Source organism: Tinamus guttatus, unplaced genomic scaffold (assembly GCF_059628265.1).
Source record: "Tinamus guttatus ecotype Peru unplaced genomic scaffold, ASM5962826v1 Tinamus_guttatus_pri_ptg000240l, whole genome shotgun sequence".
NCBI lineage: Eukaryota > Metazoa > Chordata > Aves > Tinamiformes > Tinamidae > Tinamus > Tinamus guttatus.
Genome location: NW_028288774.1, coordinates 2,289,856 through 2,306,426, shown reverse-complemented (window position 1 = coordinate 2,306,426; position 16,571 = coordinate 2,289,856). Strand labels below are relative to the sequence as shown.

The 16,571-nt window shown below is 36.7% G+C and overlaps 1 protein-coding gene across 3 annotated transcripts in view; it reads right to left on the bottom strand.

The window, feature by feature from the left end:
• The window catches only part of LRRC4C (leucine rich repeat containing 4C), a 204,695-nt gene that overhangs the window by 94,415 nt on the left and 93,709 nt on the right, over positions 1 to 16,571 (bottom strand). For 2 of the 3 annotated variants that reach the window (XM_088525717.1, XM_088525721.1), the window contains exon 3: positions 4,828 to 4,957. The exons of the other annotated variant lie outside the window; for it this stretch is intronic. The gene's annotated coding sequence lies outside the window, so the exon portion shown is untranslated. The remainder of the gene's footprint in view (positions 1 to 4,827; positions 4,958 to 16,571) is intronic. 3 annotated transcript variants of the gene reach the window in all.

Genomic DNA, 16,571 nt, shown 5'->3' with positions numbered 1-16,571 from the left:
TTTTACTACTTAAAATCAGTGGAGGGAAAAAAAAAATCTATTCCTAGATGCAAAAAAACCACGATTGCCTAATAAATGTCTACTCCATGGTTTCTTTAAAAATGTTCCTGAACACTTTTCCACTAATATTAAAGAGCCTGTGAGCAAATGCAAAGGTTTCTACAACTGAATTAGATAAATGGGCTTTAGACAATCCTCAGCTTTTGCTGGTTTAATCAGACTAAAGCAAAGCACCTGAAAGAGTTACAGCATCTCTGTGGATACAAACTAATATTCATTTACACCTTTGCAAGAAATTTGCATGTTTTATATCTCTTATGTCCTTTGAAAGTCATCAGAATATAAATTTCTAACAGATGTTAATACCTAATGTGCATGCATATACATGAAGATAATAGATCTGACATCAATATGATCAAACATGAAATTAATATCAAGATTGTAATGTGCTGTAGACTATGATATAATTTTCTCTTACACACAGAAAACAGAGTGATCAGTTATCTAGAGCATAACTTTAAAGCCATCTAATTTGTGACACCAATGAGATGACACCACATGCTACATGAAAAGGCAGAATTTCTTCTATAAAACAAAACCCAATATAAAATTGTATTATTTGATTTTCAAGGATTAGTCTCAGCTATGTGTTAAGTATCTTTAAAATATAAATAGTATTACCACAATCTCATCATCCACTATTCATCATACTCTTAAAAGAGCATGGTTATAGCTGGACAGAACAGTTTGTTGGGTGACTTCACTGCCTTACGCTGTACGCTACCAAACAGCCTCTGAACTTCTTCGGCAGGTTTTCTCAGCAAGAATTTCAATTCCCAACAGGAGAGACAATAAGAGATTGGCCTAATGCACCTTTTCCTAATTGACAGATGATGCAAGTTAAAGAACTGTATGTGCAATTAGCCCAAAGAAAGCCTAATGTAAAAGACTAGACAGATCTGCCAATCATTTGGTGTAAGAGAAATACAATTAAACTCTAAGAGAAACAAATTCTGACTTGTAGATAAGGAAGAAGAGTAGAGGTCTATTGCATAGAGAAAGCTTAAAATTCAATAAACACTAACAAAATTTAAGGAAGAGAGTGAAAGCAGATCATTTTGATAATACAAAGCAAAAAGCAGCTTCAGAGTTATTTATTTTGAACTAGTGACAGTCCTGCCTGTCTTTTAAAATAAACAGGAAGAAATCATAAAAGCAGCTGTGAAATAGATTATTCTTTCTATTTTATTAAACATTGCTGACAAAAAGTTTTTTTGCATACAAAAACAGTACTTAAATCCTCTTAGAACTTACTACTTTCCAAAAGGAACAAAAAATGCCAACGAACTTACTTTTGTCTACACAGATCTAAGATCAAGCTCACTAATTAATTTAGGGATTCAAGAGAGATGCTAAAAATCTCAGTGTGTGTATAATATATTGCATATCATATATGTTCCCACAGAGAGACTGATTTTAATAATGCAGTCAAGCTCATGGTACATACAGATTTATGTTCATGCGATTTTGCTCATTATTGAACCTTTCTTGTAGTATGAATAAACTTAAAATCAGATGCATAAGCATAGCCTTTGAAATTAGCAGCTATAATACTACCTCATTTGCTCGTTCTACATATTTTTCTTCTGATGTTTACCATACTCGTGTGAAGCTTTGCTATAGAAGTAGTTTTAGCCTGGTCACAGAGGCATGGAAAAAGTTGAAAGATTACAGAATTACAAAATGGTGGGATGGAAGGAACTTTTAGTGATCCATACCCCTCAAAGATTATCCTCCTTTCAGGAAGATGTGGATAAAATAGAGTGCACGTGCTTTTGGCCTCTGGAAAGCTCAAACGACTGTTCAATGAACCCATCATAAGCCGAACTATAATATCAGAAATCTTTTCTGTTTGGTAAAGATGGAACTGATTGTTGGGTTTTGTTGATTTGATTTCATTTGGAAGAAAGTATATGCTCAGCAGTTTTGTATTTTCATAGTCCAGCTGGCTTAACAGAAAAAGTTTAGAAAAAAAGTACTAGGAACTTCAGTTAAGGAAGCCTTTGATGGCAGCAATCTACCACTGAAAGCTCTTAGCTGTCTAGAAACACCTGCTGTTCTATGGACCCAAAGCCAACATCATCTACTTCCATCGTAACAGACACAACCAATTCATAATGGAAAAGCTTTTACAAGTATTCTTCCTAAACAGAAAAAAAGAAACCTTATATTTATTTGATACAAACATCTCTAGTTATAGAGTGCACTAAGATTCTTCTTCACATGCATGCCTAGGAGAGCTATGTGCCTTATATCCACAGAAAATTAGCAGAGGAGATTTATTTTTTTTTAAATGCTGCTTTGAAAAAAAATATGGAAAAAAACCCAACACACTACTAATAACAAGAAGTTAAACTTTTCCTCAGTTTGCTCTCTGGTCTCTTAGATTTTGATTCTACTACAACCTATATGGAGAGTGTTAGAATGACTAAGAAACTAAGGTTTATTCTTTAGGATTAGTAATCACTATTAAGTTTATTCTAGCAGGACTTCAGGGCACCTAAACCTTAAGCGTTAAACTTTAAGAATACATATGGCTTTGGAAGACCAGCTACAACAGAGGAAGTCTGGTTCCACTGAAGTCAATGGCAAAACTTACTGACTTGAATAAAGCAATGAATTTACAGAGTATCTTTTTTTATATGTGATTTTAAATTTTAACTTCCATTCCAAATCTGTCTGTAAAGATGCTGTGTGCTCATCATCTTCATTCAAGATGAACATTCATGCTAACTCTAGCTACAGCTACTCCCAAGAGAACAAAAGACAAGCTTTTTCAGCTTGTGTCACAAAAAAAAACCCACCTCCCCATAATACACATGCACATACATACACTTGCTTTTATTCAAAATCAGGAACTCATATTCTTTCGGCTACAAATAGACTCTGCTAGTCTATGTTGTAACACACAGCACACAATCTCTCCTGCGATGATAGCACTGAAGTCCCCTTCAATACTTTTTTCCCCACAACTTAGTCTAATGTTAGAGCAATTAGTCTAGATTAAGAAGTGCTGGGCAAATGCTTCTATGATGAAAACAAAACTGCAAACTAACACCTTCATTTCCAGTAGCAATCCTACCAGAGAACAAAAGTTGTGCAGTACTACTGCCAATAATAGCAGAAAACTTCTATATTGGTCTTTTTTAAAAAAGTGTTTAAAATATGAAAAAAAAAAAAATGTTTGACCGAATGAACCCCACTTAATTTTCATTAACAAGCTACTCCATTGGAAAAATTTCTTGACAGTGACAGTGAGGGTGACAGAGCCCTGGAACAGGCTGCCCAGAGAGGTTGTGGAGTCTCCTTCTCTGGAGATCTTCCAAACCCGCTTGGACGCAGTCCTGTGCCACGTGCTCTAGGTGACCCTGCGTGTGCAGGGGGGTTGGACTAGGTGACCTCTAGAGGTCCCTTCCAACCTCAACCATGCTGGGATTCAGGGATTTAATGTAAAATCACTAACTTGCAAAGTGGTCCTGAAAAGTAGTCCTAATCCTGTCATTTTTCTTTAACGTTCTTTTGGGCTTGGAATTTGGTCCTAGACAAATTCCCTTGTATCCAGGACAGACTGCCACCAGCAAAGTGTTGGAAATTCACTCCACAGAGAGAAATAACTTATTTAACTTCAATGGACTCTCTCCAGATTAATGTAGGTGCAAATGAGAAGAGAGCATGGTCCTTCATTTTATATTCATGTCCCATCTAATATGTATTTGGTTTTGTAAATGTCAGTAAAATAAAAAAGAAAAATGAATACCTTTCTGTTACTTTTAAATTGGATTTTTAAGAATGTAAAATTTAAGAACATGGAAAACTAGACTCGAACATGAATGATGCATTACATTGGAAATAATATCTTTACAATGTAGCAGCATTTTAGAGAAAAATCTTAAATAGCAAGAATATGATACTCTGACATAGAGATGACAGACTGATGTCTGATGTATCAGACATCTTAATTGCTTCTCCTATTTAATTACTTGGACTGAAAAACAAAACTTGCACTTATAGGGAACAAAATCTTAACTCTATTTACTTTAAAACATCAATGAGAAATGACCTAACAACCATAATGCTCTGCCTTGTTCTCATGTTTAGTGCAAAGACAGTGTGAAATGCACTTCTTAGAAAGAGACCCTCAAAGAATTTTGCCTCTTAGCCAAAGAATAAGCAACATGTTTCTAAATTTTGATCAGAAAAAAATGACAATACCTTGCTTTAACTAAGGAAGGTGCCAAGGAACTCTAGCTTTCTAACAGAGCAGAGAAAGAAGGAAGGAATGGGTAGATGCAGAGATCATTGACAGTGAGCACTGACAAAATGAGAAGAAAAAAATAGTTCACGGCATAAATAACTGTTCCTCATAGCTCTGCATTAGGTGCTATGTTGCATATTCTTTTTACATTTTCACAGCTGAAAGCTTTTAGAAATTACAGTAGTTAAGAAAATAACTTCAATTTTCAACACCTATTTTCCAGCACTTATAGGTTTCCAAAAAAGTTAATTTCAACCATATATCTTGAGCTTGTTCTGATACCAAAATCTGATCGTAATTTCTACATGTCAGACAAATTTCCACTTAACCCTTTTTGGTCAATATGAAAAAAACCCCACATTTTATAGAAATTTACACTATTTTTTTTTTTTTTAATAACAGTTGCCTCATGCTCGATCCCTTGAAAACAACAGAACCTTTTTTTAAAATCCAAATTCATACAGACGGCAGTACTATAATACCTCTGATATATACATAATGTTTTTTCTTACAATCAGTTCTTGCAGGAGCGTGTCCAGCGACGAGGACATCAAAGTTATAGCCAGGATTCACTGGGATAATATTTCCAGAGTGTTTGTATGGTTTCAATCATTTCATTTCTCTCTGCACCAGTCACCTTTCCTGCATAATGGAAATAATACTTACTGAGCATGTTAAACAGGATGTTAAACAGAAAATAGCATTAGTGTGACCAGGGAGTGTAAACAGTTTCACAACCGTGTAAGTGCGTGAGGCGATGCCCCATATCATGCAATGCAAATAAGAAGAAAATAAAGTGGCCGTAGGGTGAGGAAAAAAAAAACCTTATTGTCATTCTTCTCTGTGCCCTAGCAGTCCATACCTAATATTAAATAATTTAAGATCTCCAAATGCTATATGACATAATTGTATTTTGATTGATGTTAGCTTGAATAAGGACAGATTAAAAATTGAGGGAACAATTTAGGATCTAGCAATGCACTAAGGCAGGAGACACCATATTTATGCACACAAGTGCATTAAAATACAGCATAAGATAGTTAAATATCAACCTTCACCTTGAGTTCTCTCGATTTTCTTGTCCAATATTCAGATCTCCCCTCTGTCTCCACATTTCCATTAAAATCATACATAGCTTAAAGAACACACGACACCTGAAGTACCTAATCTTCATTCACCATCATCTTAAAGAGTGATGAAAACCAGTGAAACTACAACGAGCTGCTTGACGAGCTGCTTGGCACCAAGTCAGCTCCTGCAGGACGGAGCAGCGGTCGGTCTCCTCCAGCCCGGGGTCACTTCTGAGCAGGGTCCAGGAGCGCTCCGCAGCGAGCGGCTCCACAACACGCGTTTCATAAAGCGGTGCACCAAGAAGAACAGTCCAGATGCACTTGCACTGCACAACATTCTGTGTGCTTAAATACAAGGGAAAAATGCTTGTCCTTCAGGGAAGAATTAAGGACACAGCTTTTCCAAAATAGGATGTTTTACTTTCTTTTCCCCATATACAGAATAAAAATAGATATATTATCTATCTACTTACCAATCTATATGCATGTTGCAATTTTCTAGTGCTCAGAAATGACATTAGCAGTGCAATGTTATTCAAACTTATTCTGGGAATTGCTCTATACTTAAATCACCTAAGCTCTGGAAAGGTTACAAGCAGGGGAAAATGTAAATCTATATTTTGGAGGCATTAAGGGGAAGCATTTAATACAGATCTGTATCTTCTTCCTCATTAGAAATATATTTTCTGAGAAGTTCTGTGGACAAGGTTAATTCTTTCTTTACTGACTCTATGTTAGAAATTCTAAGAACATAAAAAATCCTGCAAGTCTAGACTGGCAAAAATGGTGGTGGTAATACCGATTTTTAAAGTATATATTTAAGTTTTGGTATATTTATATTTACCTAAAACATTAAATCTATACATATGTATTAAATTATATTTACATACTACATTTTAAATATTCATTTATGTTAATTGTGTATTTTGATATTTACATATTAAATGTACACTTTAAAACCATTACTTTTAGAATCAGGTTTCTTTCCCTCTCTGCAAACTTTTTTTCCAGTCTATATGGTACACTTTGACACTGAAACCTAACTTACAGGATCAGATCTAAAATGCTTGATTTAAGTTTGATTTTTAAATGCAAGCCTAGTATTTTTTGCTATTAAAACTCTATTTAAAATGTACTATCCAAAGATGAGGCAACTAAAACTAATTACCGGTTTTGGAAAACTAGTTTAATAAATGTATGTCTGGAAACACAGAGCCGGGAGCAGGAATCAACCATTCAAGGTATTAAAGCTGATCAACTAGATTTTTTAGAGTTTCTTTTTCCAGAAGACTGAGACATTTGGGTTCATAGTACAAAGTCAACGCAATCTCTCTTACCTGGAAGTGTTTATCTTCAACACCATTACAACAAGGGCTATTTACATGAAGGAATTCTTCAAACAACAGTGACCTTTAGGACACAAACATAACAATTTTTTAATATATCTATTAAAAAAAAAAAAAAAAACTTGTGGCTATCACAGAGTATATGCTTATGAAAGACACAAAAGAACACACTCAAAAGATAGAGAGATGTGGCCTGGTCATTGAATTTGACAGCACAAGACTTGCCACTGTAGACCCAGTGGCACTGTTTCCATTCAACTCAGGCATTTTACACATCAGAAGTTGATCTTGCTGAAATTGTTCAACATAAACTCTTCTTTGGCTAAAGTACACAGACTCAGCAACATCAAAATACGATCAAAACTGAATTCATTCTAAAAATAAGGTCTCCAGGATAGACTAGAAATTGTATTCAGGTGCCTAAACATGTGGGTTGGAAGCCTCTGTGGTTTACAAATTTTTTCCGAGTTAATCATGCAACTCCCATGTAAGTCCGTCTTTACAACCCTTTCCAATGGGAACACCGTTAACAAAAAATAACATGTGCTACATGTGTGTACTTCAGAGGATTCTTTACAGGTGGTCAGCAATATTCATGCCAGCTTAACCACACCAAGATATTTGTGGCTCTACCATTTTTCAGGAGACTTATTTGCATTTCTTACGTGCTTTGGAAAGAAGAAAAGCAGCAGCTTGTCACTATGGTATTAGGTGGGAAGCAGTGTGTAGCAGGATTATGAGTCAGTTGGAAAGCCTGGTCAGAAAAAAAAAATTAAAAAAAAAAGGCTATGGCGAGTCTATGCAGACAGAAAATACACTACCACATTCATATATTCAAATTAATCTAGAGACCCAGATATCTTCCTGTCTTGCTCCCGAAAACATGTCGGATGCTTGCCCCTTACTACTCCCATCTTTAATAAACTGATTGCTGTTTGTTCTGGACTGGTTCAGCATGATATCCATGCCTGCCTTTGGGATTTGATTTGGCAAGGTATGCAGGTGGAGTATTTACAGGGCAATCATGCAGACCAAAGACCTTGTATTCCAGGCTCCAGACTGGCAAGCATTTCTGCTTTGGTTACATGAGTATATAAATACCTCGCAGCCCTTTGCCACCCGGCAGCGTGGGAGTAGACACGTTAGCTAGCAGGGAGCTAGAAGCGAGGGAAGCTCTACCTCCTTGCGGCTATGACACATGGTTATGCGTTTTGCGGCGTGCCAGGCAGGCTGCCCCGGCACTCCACGCAGAGCAAGGGATCTGCGAGCATCAGCTGGTTACTGACACCAAAAAATATCCCTTCATTGCCAATCATGACCTATTTGTAAAGACCTATTTGTCTCCCTGAAAAGGAGTCCAAATTCAACACGTTCAGTGTTGACTTACTACTACTCAACCACGTCTATCAGCCCTTGAGAAGGGGATCTGCGCAACTAGCACCTCGAATAGCAGCTATCTCAGCAGGGGTGTCAGGACAATCTTACAACCCTATTTTTTTTTTGCATAAGGAGTATGCAAAATAAGTACAAAAACTTAAAATCACCCAAGAACAACATAAAGCAATAAGGCAGAGGAAGTGAGATCAGACATAGGTAGGAGGTCTACTCACAAGTACATACATGCAAAGCCAGAAGGGGTGTCAAGTGGAGAGAAAGGAGGACATGTGAATCCCTTGAACAAGAAAAACTGACATTATTGGTATAAATAATTTAAAAAGAGCTTTTACAGCTTTGAAAATGAGCTTGTACGAACAAAGCTTTATATCTGTTTTTTTCTATTAAAATTTGCTTTCTCAAGTATTTGCAGAAAATGTAATCACAACGAGCAAATTCACTTTCCTCACTCAGTGCTTAAGCAGATTGCTATGTTAACAGAGCTTCTCCAATTTTTCTGCTTCTCCTTTCCCCATAATACAGCAGCTGTCTCTGTTTAGGGTAATTTTTTTCCTTATAATCCTCTGATTGGGAGTAAGGGATAGAAAGTCTCAAAGTCAGAGTTTAGCAGCAATTCAGAGAAATAATTCTCAAACATAATTATCAGGTCAGGAAGCACCAGCCTGGCATGAGACCTTCTTGCTTCTAGCAGCTGCTATCTGTGCTTTCTAACCTCCTCTACGCTGCGCTCATTTTAATGTGCTTCTTTCAGAATACTGTGGATAACGGGATACAAAAAAAAATTACATTAAATCACACTGTAATCCTTCTTGTTAGAGCAACATTTAAACAATAACGATTGAGGTTCTGAGCATTTCCCAGGGAGCTTCTGACTAAAAAGGAGCTAACAATCATTATCCCTATCAATAATATCTTTTAAAATTAATATTATAATATAAGCATATTATAATAAAAAGTATCATCTTACTTTCATTAAATTAACCATGACAACAAAACCAAAAAGCTGTACTTATGCAAGTCACATTATCACACTGCATTTAAAGTGATCAAGCGATCATTTCACAGAACACTGAAATGTGCCCACCTGTAAGGTGGAGTGTAACTTCTGGTGAAAGATTCACAGCAGTATCACACAAGCATTTCACACCAAAAACAACAACTTGTACTGCTGTTAAATCTGCTTTAAAATTTTAGTAGGCAAAAATTAAGTGGAATTCAACAACAATATGTTACATCATACAGAAGACAGTGATAAAAAGGGACCAGAACTAAACTATTTAATTTGATCAAGAGCTTAATCGTCTCAGCAGCATGAAGCCCCTCCACTGCCTGCCTCACTGACTACCTCCCAGTCCTACCTACTGCAACAGCACGAGAGCAATTTAAGAGTCTTGCTGCTAGCAAAGATGAGGTAGGAAGGACAGGATGAATGTCAAATCAAAATGAGAAGATATTTACACATTAATATCTACATCAACAAAACCAGTTCTCTCAGTGAACCATGCATCATCTATGCTTATTTTTTCGTAACATTCACAATTGTTACTCAAACTGGGTATCGATGTTACCAATAGGAAACGACACGCACATGCCTACAGGAAGGTCACGACCACTGAAGGCAGGAAAGTGGTGAAAGCTACTGACATGGGCTAAAATGCCTTTTCCTCATAGGCAGGATTAATTCTGTCTACCACAGGTGCTCGTTATAGATTCTGCTAATGATACAAGAGAAGCCAAAATAACACTTAATCCAACACGGACTGTTAAAGGGTCAAAGTTTAATTAAACCTGATTCAGGCTGAGCACAGAGTAGCCACACTACCTGGTTAAAGGCAAAGAAAAAAGAGAAATTATATTATTCCTGCATGTGACACTGTCTTGTTTATTCTTTTTCCTTTCCTTTTAGAAGGCACAAACTGAATCAGTCATGGAACTATAATTTAGGCTGGACAGAACCTCCAGGGTCACTTGGTCTAACATCCTCCTCAAAACGAGTCTGAATAGATCAGGCAGCTCAGGGCCACATACAGGCAAGTTTCAAACACCTCCAAGATTCCACAGCGTCTCTCCACAACCTGCACTTAATCACCTTTAGAGTATTTTATTATTATTGCTATAAATGTATGTTAATATATTGATGTATTAAGTATGTGAACCAGCTCTGAGACAGGAATGTTGCAGGAAAGGACTAGCTTGCAACTGCTGCTCCTTTCTCTCCTTGCTGTAAAATTTGCTACCACAAGGCTGATATGCAATGCCTAAATAAGGTCTATAAAAAAGGAACCTGTTACATATAAGAGGAAAAAGCAGCACCAACTATGCTAATCTATGCACTAGAAATGTTTCATGAGGAAAAATATCTTAGCATTTGTTAACCTAGAATGAAAATGCTAAAGAGGCAACTAAAAACAGAAAATGAGGAAGAGGAAGGAATCAAGAATGAACAGGTCACATCTTCATCAGCATTAGCATGCTTAACAGAAGTGATGAGTATGATGCAAAATTATTGACTGGCCATTGAGAGACACCTTTTCCTTCTGAGAATTTTATTGATATCATGCTTTTCCTTGGGATGGTTTGGAATCCCATACACATTTAGAATCGAAAATGAAGTTACAAAGGAAAGGAATTTTAGAACTAGAAAAATTCAAATTCCAGTCCTGTTAGCTATGCTTACGCCTACTTATTTTACATACACATACATATTTGTCTGCTCTTTACAAGCAGAATTAGACTCTTTTTTTTTTCCTGCCAATATAGCTCTCAATATTGACCTAGAGAAAGTAACTTTGAAATGCTGATAAAATTTTAACAGGTTTCATATGAGAAAACGAAATTATGAGAAGACATGAAAACTCTATTAGGGATCAGCATACGCATCCAGGTATTTCCCGACAACTGCCATCCTTGTGCCAAGGCTCAGGGAAGCGACAGAGATGTCTCACTCTGCCAAACGCTTTCTATGCTGCCTGCCAGAGTCATCACAGCATTAAGGAAGCTGATTAGAAACCGAGAGCGAAAGGAGACCTGGTTGTTTCCTTTTCAGTCACCAGTTTACAAGAACAACTATGGATTGTGAAGACCTCCCAAAAAGTTCTTCGATTTACTGTTGTCTCATCAAGAGATTTTCTCTGTAGACGCTGCGTACAGTTGACACTGATGGAAACTAGAGCAGAAAACACTTCTGACTATTTGCTTTTTTCCCCATTTATGTAACCCATGGAAGAGCAGCTGTGAGATTGCAGAAGAGGGGCTTGACTTACGCCTGCTGGATTGTCCATCTTTTACACCTAATGGCTTACTTGAAGTGTTAGGATGCATTGCTTTCAGCTCTCAAAATGATAACTTTGAAAATTTAATGTAATTACAGTTATCATAGGAAGCTAAAAACAAACAAACAAAATTGATTACTAATTATTCCATAGAGAAAACAGATTCATTAACTCTAAAACACAGTCCTGGACTTCCTCCAGGATACAGCTGGTCAGGGAAAATAAGGAAGAATAACTTGCACGAGTATTATTATGAATTGGCCTCTGTTAATTTTTTTTTTCCACATCCACGAGTAGTAAAGCAAGAAGTCAGATTCATTCAAAGCAGCAAGCTAGAAAGCCAAGTTATAATGAGAAAATAAAGAAAACTTTCTTTCAGAATACATATTCGATAACTTCTAAAAACTGTACAATAACCTTGAATGTAATTCAGGTTCACAGCTCAACAGGTGTGAGCCCATTCAGCTCACAGAAATAGTTGAATGTGTGTCCTTTATTGCAGGTAAACTCAGAAAATAAATGAGTCAACTCTTGACTTCATCCTTGTCCCCAGTAGCGGCGTTGAAGTAATTTTCATGAAAACCAATATGCTTCTACGAAATAGCATTTTGCAGCAGAAACAAGGGTAATAGACAAACTTTACCAATCTCTTCAGTTTGTATGACCTCAACTTAAAAGCATATTCATTACATGTATGCATTTCCTGTTTTTTCCAGCTTTATCTTGTCTTAAATTCCGATACCCACAAACCAGTTCATCCTGGCATCATCCTCGAGCTCCCAGAAGGGTGAAAGACAAAATGAAGAAGTACAAGAACCACAACAATTTGCTACAAATCCAGAGACTGCAAACAAAGCAGTCGTACCAGTGGCACTATAAAGAGCTGCACCGTTACTCCGCAGGGTCTCAGAGCCCCATCTTAGTAGGGCGAAACAGGCTGCAGTCACTCTGCTCCCACAGAACTGAGCCCTTCAAAGACTACAGCTCCCAGCACATCCCTGCACACACACGGGGCCCTCGATCAGAGAGGAGACCCTGCAATCTGCACCACCGTAGCACAAGGGGAAGTTGCCCTGTAAAAGTCTGTTCCTGGGATATATTTACTGTGACTGAAACATTCAGGTACAACCCTGCCTGCTCCTGTGCAGGCGGGAAGCCAGCAGTATTTACCCGCGTGCTCTGCCTGCTCTCGTAGGCGCTGGTCTAGGCGAGATTCGCTTGCAGCTGCCTGTGAAGGAAAGTCCTCTCACCCGTACACCAAAATAGGAAGCACGGTCATGAATCTTGTAACAGTCATAAAGCTTGGTAGCAATCTCAGTAAAACATGGCTGGGCAGGCAAGAACAAGTCCTTCCTAGGCTCCCCCGACTTCCCAATGGGAAATGCAAATGGCGAAGTTACATGGATTTGCATAATAGGAGCTGAAGGGGCTGCAAAAAGGAGCAGAGATAAGCGTTCTGTGATCGCAGTTGCTTTGCCTGCTCTGACTCACATACAGAAAAGGACCAATATTCAGCTGCTCTAAACTGTGCTTGGCACCATCATTGTCTTGAAAAGAACAGATTTAATTGCTTCATTTAGCCCTTCACTTAATTCACCACATTGTTGTGCACTTCGGCTGCCACTCAAACGAGCAAGATGTGGTGCTGGGGGGAAAACATCTCCTGGATATCTCATAAATGTGAGTCTCATAAATGTGAAACATAAATGCGTTTATGTGAAACAATAACCTACCTTTGAATTTATGGATCTTAGAAATGGCTTCCCCATCACTAGAAGAGGTGAAACGAGTTGCTTCACCCCTGATATGCACACACCTACTGGTCAGGCCCTAACGATTTGCCTAAAATAAATCACAAAGGAAAATCAATTTATTTCCTTTGGAAAGAAAAGTCAGAATTTCTCTCAGATTGGTCATGTAGGAACCATCTATGAGAATGAAGTGCAAGAATAGCACAGCACCATAAACAGTTTATTTGTCTCTTGAAAGTGATCATCATTAGTTTAAGCCACCCATTTAATTAAGTCACCCTATTATTGCCAGTTTCTAAGGAAAACAAGCTGGTCTTGCACTTTGTGGGAAAACAGTTTTAAATGGTAATAGTCAGATCAAGCAAAACGCACTACTGCTTCTAAAACTTTTTTTTTCAGGTTTGGTTTTAGTAGGAATATTAGAAAAAAAATGTATTTTCATTTGACCCCAGATTACTTCGTATTTCTGGTTTTGTAATTAAACGGATGAACTAAAATACCAATTAGTTTTATATCTCTATTTAAAAAAAGTGTGAATTCATGTTTTGTACCTTTCGAAGCCATGAAGCTTTGGAAAATGTAAACCCATTCAATAAATTCAATACTCAAATTATCAGCAGACATACGATCTGCACTTAAAAATAATTTATTCATATAAACTAGCATGCCATGCCATTTAAAAACTACTTTTGAAAATGTAAGTCATTTTGTTGATGTTTTGTCCGTATCTCCAAGTACAGGGTTAACCCTACACTATGTTTTGCAATGCTTTGTCAGATGGAGAAAAATAACTATCAGGTCAATCAGTCAACATTGCTGCTACTATATCCTTCAGATGGTTCTCTATACTATAATATAAAGAATTTCCATTTAAATTTTCTTTTTTTGGTTTCCTTCTGCCTTTTTTCTCCCTCATTTGAAGCAACTGCATTAAGCACAGTGCTGTATTTTATGAGAGCCCAAATACTACCCTTCTAATCATTCTTACTTAATTCCATCTCTTTCTTCTTAATATTCTGACCAATACATTCCAGATGCTCAGTGCTCTTAAGAGTAATAATTTTAATGGGCAATTTAGGAAGGAAAGAATGAAACAGAAGATATTTTATAGCAAAATGTGAAGAGGAAAAAAATGTCATCATATATGACTCAGACTGATGATTTTTAGCTCTTCATGCTACATTTGAAAAGTGACAATATTGATGCATGACAAGGTACAAATAACCATTACATGCAGCAATCTCTTTGTCATTGCCTTGAAAATGCTTGTGTGGGTTTTCTAGGGGAAAAAAAGAAAGAAAAAGAAAAAAAACTTTGAAAACCTCTACAAGTGCATTGCTTGATTTAATAAAAGTATTAGTACTGAGTGTCCTCCTACAGCATAACTTCTTCACCACTTAAATGAAACTTCTTATCATAACTAGAAAGAAGACGACACACTCTAAAACAGAATTTCAATATCTAAAATATCTACAGAGAGGGAATGGAAAACACAAAGAGTCTTCATCTACTATTATCCAATACGTTTATATCATCTCTGATGGAAAACTACTAGAAAATACATCTGTTGGATCACACATCTGAATGGGCACACATAGGAAAATGAGATGCAACATTAAACTGTGTGACGGTGGTATCAGCTGAGGAAGCAAGATCTATACTTGCTCATGCTGACATATATGCCAGACTGAAGTCTAAACTTTATTCCACTTTGTAACTTTTGAGAGGAGATTAATGAAAACAAATATATCCCCATAACTCAATCATTCTAGGATGCTTCTGAGCAGTCAGGAAAAAACTTTTTGTATCACCTGGATATAAAGCATAAAGGATATTTAGCATTATTTGGATGCTTAACATTAGAAAACAGAAATGCCAGTTTGCTATAAAGCACAGAAGAGGTCTGAAATCTTATGTCCCAGACAATTCCAAAAAAACTACAGTTTTAATCAGTGCTTTCAGCGCACATAATCCCCACAAAAAAACACACTGGAAGATCAGCAGGTTCACTCTAATGACTCTTTTTGAATAATGTTTTTCAACTACCAGTTAAAACTTTACCGGAGTCATCTTTCAAATCGAAGGGCAGCCAGAGCAATGAGAGCTCTTACATTCCAATGATCCGATTCAGTATCCCAGATCCGCATCTGGAAATGCTTCATTTTCTTTTTCAACCCTAGATTTGTGCCACACAGCCTGTTCAGCCTTCAGTTCTCCACTGCATCTACGCATCATGGAACGCTTTACAACTTCAAGTGGAGCGATGAAAATAAATACCTTAAAGTTTCATTCTTTTTATTCAATTAATGTGTTAATGTTAAGGTGGTAGGCTATTTTTGTTTTAACTAGGATGGAAGAAACCATGAGAAAAGTTGTTCTAGGTTTTACATTTTCTCACTTTTTATATAAAATTAAACTAATCCACTTCAGAGTTTTAAAGTTATGTGAGTCATAGCTAATTGCAAATGTACATTCACTTTTGGAAAATCTAGTCCAAATACAACCTTCACACAATGAGACATTTAGGTTCATAAGAGGTCTGTTTCATATTCAAAAAGATTTCTATGGAAAATATTCATATTACATGCAATTCCTCACACATACAAAAATTCTAGGCATGCGAATTAATGATCTCAGTGAAAAGCACTGAGATACTGAAGTACTAAAAACAGTAGGATGAGAATTTTTCATTTCTCTAATTTTAGGATCCTTTGTTCCCTCTTTAATTTTAAAACCAAAGCAACAAAGATTGCTGGGTGCTGTATTTTGGAGTACATAATACATTTCAGAAGCTATATAACAAGTTCAACCTGAACTTATTGTGTCATACATACATTGTTCCTTGACAGAATTACTGTGTTTATATTTCACCGAGTGGCAAGAATAAAGAGGAATAAACTGCAACCAAGATTTGCCATGAAACCATCAGCATCCAGCAACAAAGCATCCAGCATTAGAATAACTAAGTGGGAAAGCAAAAGGTACCATTGCAAAAGGCAATTTTTTCCCTTGTCAACTATTTGAGGAGTACCTCAAGGTAAATGAAATAAGCACCGAGAACTGTGGGGGCAGAAGGACAGAATGAGTTTCTCATAATATTCCATCAGTGTTAACCTGAGCTGTTAAGGCATTTTTGTCTTCTTCTTATAGCAATAATTAAGAGATACTTTAATCCATACAATGCAGATTTCTAAAGCAATATTGTCTATAAAAATGCTGGGAAAACTGCAGTAAATAACACTGCGTTATTTTACGAGTTTCACTAAAAAATAGCTGAGATATTTTAGGTTTATTTATGTAAATGAATCCACAAATCCAGCTGACTTCAGATACTCATCTGAAACACCTCATGTCCGCTCCAGATTTTTCTTTTTGTGTTGATATATTTTTTATTCTACCAACTACATAATAGACACTAAGGA